Raw genomic sequence first — 9,069 nt, 5'->3', positions numbered from 1 at the left:
CAAGGCCTAGCAAGGGTAGAGTGAGGACCTCACTGCTATATCGTCTACTAGGCTTGACCACACTATAAACCCTGCTAATAGTCTGTGTGACTATTGGAGACGTTAGGTATATTTAGTATCTAAGTCTCTGTCCACGTTGTGGACTAGTACGTGTGAGAAAGCACACGTGGTTCTGAACGTTCTAGCAGGGAACGTTTCATAACATTTGGAAGAGGTTTTTCTATAGGTCAACCTGTTTAGGTTTAGAACCACTTACAAGAAGTGGGGTCTACTTGGACGCTACAGGAAAACAATTCCATCAAGTCCTCAAACAGGGGTATCCAATTCTCGGGAACTCGGTGCACGTTGTGGCCTCTGCACCACTTGGAAAAACAGGGAGAACCACTCTGAAGTAGCCATTGCGGCGGTACTTCACCAGACAGGAGATTCTCGAAGAAGCGGAACCTGGGTACTTGTTGCGGCAAGGTACCTGCTGAAGGCAGTGTCGACTTGAGCCCCATCCTCACCGGAGGCGCTGGGTATACAGAAGACGCCGGTTAAGGGCCACTGAAAGAAGGCACCCACACCTTGTCGAGGCTGGTTTTCAATCGAGGAAACGCAGATAGGAAGGACGATTGGTTATAGGCACCAAGCAGAGGAAATCAAAAGCCAGAACGACCAAGCGCTCAAACGGGAGTAGGCAGGAGTTCGAAGTGACTAGCTGGGCACTTTAAAAAGCGAGCACAGGAATCACCGAGGTCAGAAAAGAGACTAGGACTCCGACTGGTTGACGCTACCAGGCAAATCAAAAGGCATACGTAATTGGTTAAGGGCCACCAACGATCAAAAGGCAGGAGTGCGGAGTTTTTGCTACAGGAACGAACTCAAGCACTAGCGATTACCCATGTGGTAATCCAGAAGAGAAGCCCTCATCTGAGGCACACGTTGAAGACGTGCTAAAAGCCCTTCCCAGGGAAGGCAATCAAGGAATCTTAGGACAAGACAAGATTCAAGACGACTACTTTCCGAGAACACGATTCAGTATCTGAGGAAGATACCCCAGAAACACGACCGGTGACTTCTGACGAAGAAGTACCACCATTTACGCTCAGTGACGCCACCACAGAGGAATTAACAGACCTCTACGACAAAAAGTCGACAGAAGCGGTTCAACTTCGACTTCAATTCAGACTAGGACGAGCCTACGAACCAACAGATCGCCCAAGGCTAGAACAGCTCGAGGGTGAAATCGAAGAAATAAGACAAGTTCTTCGCGGAAGGGAAAACTTTGACGAAGAATCTCTACGACTCTTTGACGAAGCAACAGAACTTCCACGAGGAGAATCAATCCAAGTTGAACAACAGGAAGGGCGTTCACAGGAAACCGGTGGATTACAGCCAGTTAATCCTCTTGGAACAAGAGCAGTCCCGCTCGAGAGATCTATCTCGAACAGTACTACTCGACCAGATTATCCAGGAATCACACATCTCAGGAGGGACCAGCCACCCCACCTACCCAAAGCACCTGGAATCACACGTTCGGTTTCAACTGGATCAAGACCAACCAGTAGCTTCCAGTTCTCAGGAAATATGGCCACACACGCACGATATGACCCGGCTCTCGGACCACCAGTCCATCCCGGAACTTGTACCGATGCTGTCTGGAACGAGTACCAACAAGCCTTGGCACTCTATGCACAATACCAGGGAGCAATCCCCAAGCAGCCAGTGGCACGAGAAAAGAAGATGGGAAAAATCAAGGAGTTTAGGGGAGACAAATGAGAATATGCATCGTTCCTCCGAAATGTGGAACGATACCTACAGGCAAATGCGGGAGTCTACAATGATGACTTCAGCAAAATTGCCTTCGTCCTCTCCCAAATCGACTCCTCATCCACAGCAGGAAAGTGGGCCGAGTCATGGGAAGCCAACCAAATGGCAAAACACAGCAATCTTGGGACGTATCAGGATTTCAAAACGACGCTTACCGAAAAGTATGGAGGTGTCGCGACCAAGGACCAAGCCTGGCAAGTACTTCTCGAAGGAAAGTACAAGCAGGACAAACAAACCGTTGACGAGTATATCGGAAATCTCGATATCCTCTACCGATATGCTGAAATCGACGACGAATACGCCAAGCTCATCCACTTCAAGCGAGGCCTTAATGAGAAACTTGCAGAAAAAGTCTTCATCACGGAAAGTCCGCCAACGACCTATGCAGCAGCATGCAAGGCTGCAAGAAAGGTTACAGACCTCCAGGACATTCATAGCGGAAAGACAAATATCTTCAAGTTCATCTCAGGCTCTTCAGGAAGCGGAAGAAGGACGGAGAAGGACCCTGACGCAATGGACGTTGACCGGATCTCTCAAGAAACCCATCAGAAACGTTCTGTGGGTGGACTCTGCTATAACTGCGGAAAGCCAGGACATGTCGCCGCACAATGCCCGAATCCAGAATACGATCTGGCACCAGATCGCTCAGGAAAGACAACTTCATATGCCAAGACCAAGACGTCCAATCCCAGGACGAAGAAATACTCCAGATCTGGCAGACGAAGAAAGACTTCCAAGCCGACTAAATCTTACTCCAAGGGAACGGAGAAGAAACGCCGACGAGTAAAGAGAGTCGAAGAAAGTGACTCTGAGGATAACTCGGAGAAGTCGGAACAGGAAGAATCAGAATCCTCATCATCGGAAGAATCAGAGTCTGAATTATCAGAATCTGAAGAAGTATCCGAACAAGAAACAGTTGTCCACAGGGTACGAAGAACTCGCCCTGTTAAAACCAAAACAGTTCGCAAAATCAGGCGAACCAAGGATGAATCCAGCGACTCAGAAGAAGAGTATGTGGTTCGAAGATTCATCCCCAAAGAAGAACTCGCCAGGATACGACGGGAAGATGCACTCAAAATGCGAGGAGACCGTATTAAGAAACGCAACATGACGATGCCCCATCTCAACGATCTTCTGGAATTCGGAGACAATCCAGACAGATATGAATATGCATGCTGATATCCACCACCCATGGAGAAAGATGATCCAGAGGATTTTGGAATTGGGTGCGCATTGGGATCTCGTGGCACCCAAATAAAGAAACGGTCCCCGAGGAAGTAATCATACGAGGCGATATCAAGCGAGGAAGCGAAATATACCTCAATATCGTCTTCCAGGATTACGATGGCACAAGAACCCGAAGTATTCCAGCAAGAGCCTTAGTCGATTCTGGAGCAAAAGGAATGTTCATCAATGAATCGTTTGCGAAGAAAGCAGGACTCCACCTTCTCAAATCGCAGAAGGAAGTCAAGATTTGCAGTGTCGATGGAAGTCCCATCAACTCTACAAACCAACGATTCAAAGGAACTATTCGTGCAGGAACATATGAATGGAATGATGACTTCCTTGTCATCGACTTAGGAAAAGAAGACGTGATCATTGGCAATACGTGGCTTCATGATCACAATCCAATTATCAATTGGCAAACGGGTGAAGTCAAGGTCCATCAATATATAGAAGACGTACCAGATGAAGAACCTTGGCCCTTCAAAAACAGAGACGCTGTTCGTCTTCCAATCACCAAAAAGGAGAAAGCCAAAGCCACGCGAACCTTGAGAAGGATCGACTGGTCTGATGTCGATCCCTCACCAGATGAAGCAGGAACCATTGATTCGGATCTCTTGCTTGCATACATAGAAGGAGCACCGTACTTGGAGGATCAGGAAATAGGAGAAAAAGAAGCTATTTTCGCCTATCAACCTGATACCGGCATACTCCAAGAAGTTACGCTCGAAGAAAAAGAATATCGCTCGACCGGAGAAAGGAAGATGCAGTATCTTGCACTGCGACGAACGAATGCCAAGAAAGATCCCCATCAAACAAGAAAGAAAGACGGAATCTTATGGAAGGCATCCAACAAGGCGCAGGAACTCGCGCAAAAAAAAAAGCACTCGAAGAGAAGAAGAATTCCAAGAAGAAAGTAACGATACCATCGTACCTTCTCAAGTACAAGAGAATTTTCGAAGAAAAGGCATCGGAACGGTTACCACCGCATAGATCTTACGATCACAACATAAACTTCAAGTCGGACTTTGTTCCTAAACGAGGAAAGGTCTATAACCTATCAAAGCCGGAAGAAGAAGCCATGAATGCCTTTATCAACGAAAACCTCGCAAAAGGATATATTCGTCCTTCACAATCGGCGATGGCATCGCCCTTCTTCTTTGTAGGAAAGAAAGATGGCGGGCTACGTCCATGCCAGGACTACCGCTATGCGAATGAAGGAACAATTAAGGACGCCTATCCACTCTCACTCATATCGGACCTAATGGATCGACTCCGGCATGCCAAGTATTTCGCAAAGCTTGACATTCGTGGAGCATACACCAATGTCCGAATTCGTCAAGGAGACGAGTGGAAGGCTGCCTTCATCACCAAACGAGGATTGTTCGAACCCACAGTCATGTTCTTCGGCATGTGCAATGCACCGGCAACCTTTCAGCGAATGATGAATGAAATATTCGCTGAAGAAATCGCCGAAGGATGGTTACTATGCTATCTGGATGACATCCTCATCCTTGCCGAAAGCGAAAAGGAGTTGGAAAAGAAGCTTGAACGAGTCATTAAGAAAATGGTCGATAATGATCTCTATCTCAAGCTGGAGAAATGCGTATTCAAGACTACGCGCACTGAATTCCTAGGACTAGTTCTCCTCCCAGGATGACTTCAGATGGACCCAGCAAAAGTCAACGGGATCATCAAATGGGAAGCCCCGACCGGTGTAAAAGGAGTCCGAGCATTTCTAGGATTCGCCAACTTCTATCGAAAGTTCATTCGGAACTATTCTGAAATTGCAAGACCCTTAATTGATCTCACGAAGACCAAGGGTGGGAATGTGTTCCATTGGACAAGCAAAGAACAAGCCGCTTTCGACTATCTCAAAAACGAGTTCGGCAAGGCACCAATACTGGTTATGCCAGACAAAGATAAACCTTTTGTCATCGAAACCGATGCATCGGACTTCGCTACAGAAGCAGTCCTCATGCAGAAGGACGATAACGGTGACCTCCATGCTTGCGCATATTATTCCAAGTCGCTTTCTGATCCGGAACGAAATTATCAAATCTACGATAAGGAGCTTCTAGGAATCATCTGCGCACTCAAGGAATGGAGACACTCTCGACGGAACAAAGGAGCCATTCCTCATACGCACAGATCACAAGAATCTGACGTACTTCCGGCAACTGCAGGACTTGAACCCAAGACAGCGAAGATGGCAACTCTTCTTGTCTATGTTCAATTACAAGATTGTCCATACGCCAGGACGACAAATGGTGCAAGCGGACGCGCTTTCACGGTTGTCCGAATTAGACAATCGCCAGGATAACAAGTCACCTGCAATCCTGCTACCCGACGATCTCTTTATTGGTGCTATCGATACCGATATGGCGGAACAAATCTGACAAGCACTAACAAACGATCCATCAGTACTTGCGTACAAGGACGGCCTCATGGAAGAACTCCCAGTTCCGCGCGGAATGACAAAGGACGACATCAAGGACGCTGACAACAGTTTAATCACCATCCATGGACGCGTATATGTTCCAAACAATACAGCCTTAAAGAAGGAAATCGTTCGACGATACCATGAGGCCACTCCCCATGGTCATCCAGGAATCTGGGTTACGCACCAACTAGTGCGCAAAGATTTCTGGTGGCCAGGAATGTATCGCTTCATCCAAAGCTACGTCAATGGATGTGCCACCTGTCAGCAATCCAAAGCGGTTCGAAACAAGGTCAAAGTTCCACTACAGCCCATCGGTCCTTCGCCCAATGCGCTACCTTTCAAGCAGGTTAGCGTGGATTTTATTACCGATCTACCGAAAAGTGAAGGTTTCGATTCAATAATGGTCATGGTAGACCATGGGCTTAGTAAGGGGGTAATTCTATGTCCCTGCAAAAAGACGATCACTGCTTCAGAAACCGCCGAGCTATTCAGACGACAAGTTTGGAAACACTTTGGGTTACCCGACAAGATCATCTCTGACCGTGGAACGCAATTCGCATCCAAAGTATTCCAAGCATTGTGCACTGCCCTCAAGATCAAGTCGGCTATGAGCACAGCCTATCATCCGCAGACGGATGGTGAAACGGAGCGAATGAATCAAGAATTGGAAACATATCTTTGAATGTACTGTGCAGAGCAACCGCATCGATGGAATCAATTCCTATCCGAAGCAGAGTTCACGCACAATCTTCACATGCATTCAACAACAAAGAAGTCACCATTCGAAATATGGTATGGCTACGAGCCCCGAGGAATGCCAGAACTGTTTCCTCAGGATGAGATCCCCGATGTAGATGCAAGACTCAAGCTTCTTAGCATGGTCTGCAAGGAGGCCACAGAAGGAATCGTCAAGGCAAAAGCCCGTGTATCCACTAGAATCAAAGGAGGATCTCCGACGTTCAAGAAAGGAGACAAGGTCTGGCTGGAAGCCACCAATTTGAAAAGGCCTTACAAATCGAACAAGCTAGCGCCGAAGCGAGAAGGACCCTTTAGGATCAAGGAGGTTCTGGGACCTCTCTCGTTCAAGTTAGACCTTCCTGCGACATGGAAGATCCATCCAGTGTTCCATGCTGCGTTGCTTACGCCGTATTGGCAGACCAATACACATGGGGAAAGTTATTCCACACCGCCTCCGGATCTTATCGAAGGAGAGGAAGAATTTGAAATCGAGTCTATAATTGGACATCGACTACGGCGCAGCAAGAACGAAGATCTGGTAAAATGGGCTGGATATCCACTCAGTGAAAGGTCGTGGGTAAAAGAGACAGAAATGGGCAATGCAGGAGAGTTGCTGAATGAGTATAAAAAGGAGCATGACTTGGCCTGAATCCTCAGTCCATGCCCTCATGCCTGTGCAACACCCCGAGTTTCTCGAATCTGCTATCACCACTTTTGCGCATCTTATCGAAGTTCTCGAAGACGTCGAATCCCACTCCTCCCACGATCATCGTTACCAGGTCTTCCAACAGCTCGGAGTCTATCTCGCTATCAGAGGGGCTGGATTCGCCATCGAGGATCTTGCCGACTTCGACCATACCAACGTCGAGTTCAACATGACCCATCCAAGTCATGATGGACCATCTCATCCAGAGAGCGGATGACGTCCACGAAGTCCACCTCCTGGACGGCTTCAGGTCAACTCGACGACAGCCATATCTAACCCCTCACCCCAGCAGGCTAATCAGAATCCCTTATCCGTTTCCATTCCAAACGGACAAGCCGAAAGTAACGCTAGAGGACGACGTCGATATCGACCTAGACGGAACATGGGGAACGTTCATGAGAATGAACTACCCAATGTACCTAACGGAGGAACTCCACCTGCCCCGGCTAGAGCCAGATCGACGCCGGACTATCCTAACAGCCATCTACGCCGGTCTTCCAGTGGGAATCCTCCCACCATCGTACGCTCTAGATCATCCGATACACTTTGATATCTTACCGGCAGCACTCTCATTCGCTCTGGATGCATTCAGTGTCGTACACGGTACCGTATCGAGGACAATGACAATACCAGCGGAAGAATGTACGGGAATGGTGAACATTCATATCACGGACTGGTACGAAGAAGAAGAACGGCTGCTTGAAGGTATAAGTAGTGGCCCTCCTTTCCCTCTACTGGACCATCGCCTCCTCCTACTCGAGTGGGAACTCTACGAGGAAATCTACCCTTGGGATAAAGAGAATCGCCCTGCTCTGCCACCTCCACCAATGTCGCTCAACATCCGTGTCACCACCACCGTCACTCGTAGCGCATCCGAGCCAGGGCTCCTCATCGACAGTGACGGAGACGACATCCCGCTCCTGAACAACATTAGCAACGAAGCACTGGCCGAGTCATGGAGAAGTGCACGATGGGGAGACGATGAAGATGAGACAGGTCGTTGGACGACGGGAGGATCTTAGACGACGGGGAGACCTTGGGGTGGAGATGATGAACAGGCAAGGAGTGCCGACGATGAACAACCCGGCTACCCTCACCGTCCTGGTGCCACCTATCCCTACAACACCACACCTGAGGATGGATCACAACCTGCACTGGCGGACACCATCAAAGAGCAGATAAGGTATGCTCGAACGGTCAAGTCTTCGAGCAATCCAGCGGCAGGGCAGGTATCGCTCATCGCCCCGGACGCAGCATCACCTTACGATGTCTTCATCGCCACGCCCCTAACATTCCTCATGGAACGCGATGGCCATCGTCTCTACGTCCACCGTATGGGCACGGGCGACTTCGCCACCTTCCACGCCTTCGTCTTCACCTGGGACAACCAGAAGGTCGCCTGGCACCTTTACTCGGAAGACTCACCTCATCGCGTCTTCAGCCAATGGGTCACTCTGCTCTATTCGCCACCCATCCCAGGCATGCACGACTGGTATCCAACACCCAACCGGACGCGCATCCTCAGTGTTCGCTTCGTGGGTAAGGAAGAAGGTGTTGAACAGTACGAGGTCGAACTCTTCAGGACGTTCTCCGATCAAGTCCACTACGGAGACGCCAAGACCCCTCATGAGTTCACACCAGTCATCTTCCAGCCCCTCGTCACCATGATCGAGAAGCCTGGGTGGCTTACCGACGGGGTCAAGGCACTGAAGGCGGTCCTTTACGAAGATGGGTCCATCTCGCATTGGGCACCTACCGAGTTCAATCCTCAGCCTCAAGAGGATCTTGACACGAGCTGGGAGGTCGTACCCCACACCACCATCCCAGTCTATGGCTATGTGGGTGTCCGCGGAGGGCGATGATGGGTTAGTTTGGTGAGTGGTCGTCAAGGGTCTTGCCGGTTGGAAGGGGGAGCTTGTGTTACGGTTTCAGCACTTCATGGTCACGTGACAGTTTATGTTGCACGTGGCACTTACTATTTATGGTTCATAGGTCTTGTGGACATATGCTAGGGTTAGCAGTTTTCGTTTTTACGATTTACTCACTCAGGCCATGCAAACTAGACCTTCGTGTTTCAGGTTTCTATTTCACCTGTACTAACATTAGCTTGCCAATTACTTGGCTCACAGCAGTTAGTATTTGTCTC

Source organism: Laetiporus sulphureus (assembly GCF_001632365.1).
Source record: "Laetiporus sulphureus 93-53 unplaced genomic scaffold LAESUscaffold_20, whole genome shotgun sequence".
In the NCBI taxonomy this organism is placed as follows: domain Eukaryota; kingdom Fungi; phylum Basidiomycota; class Agaricomycetes; order Polyporales; family Laetiporaceae; genus Laetiporus; species Laetiporus sulphureus.
Note: the sequence above shows the minus strand (reverse complement) of the source record.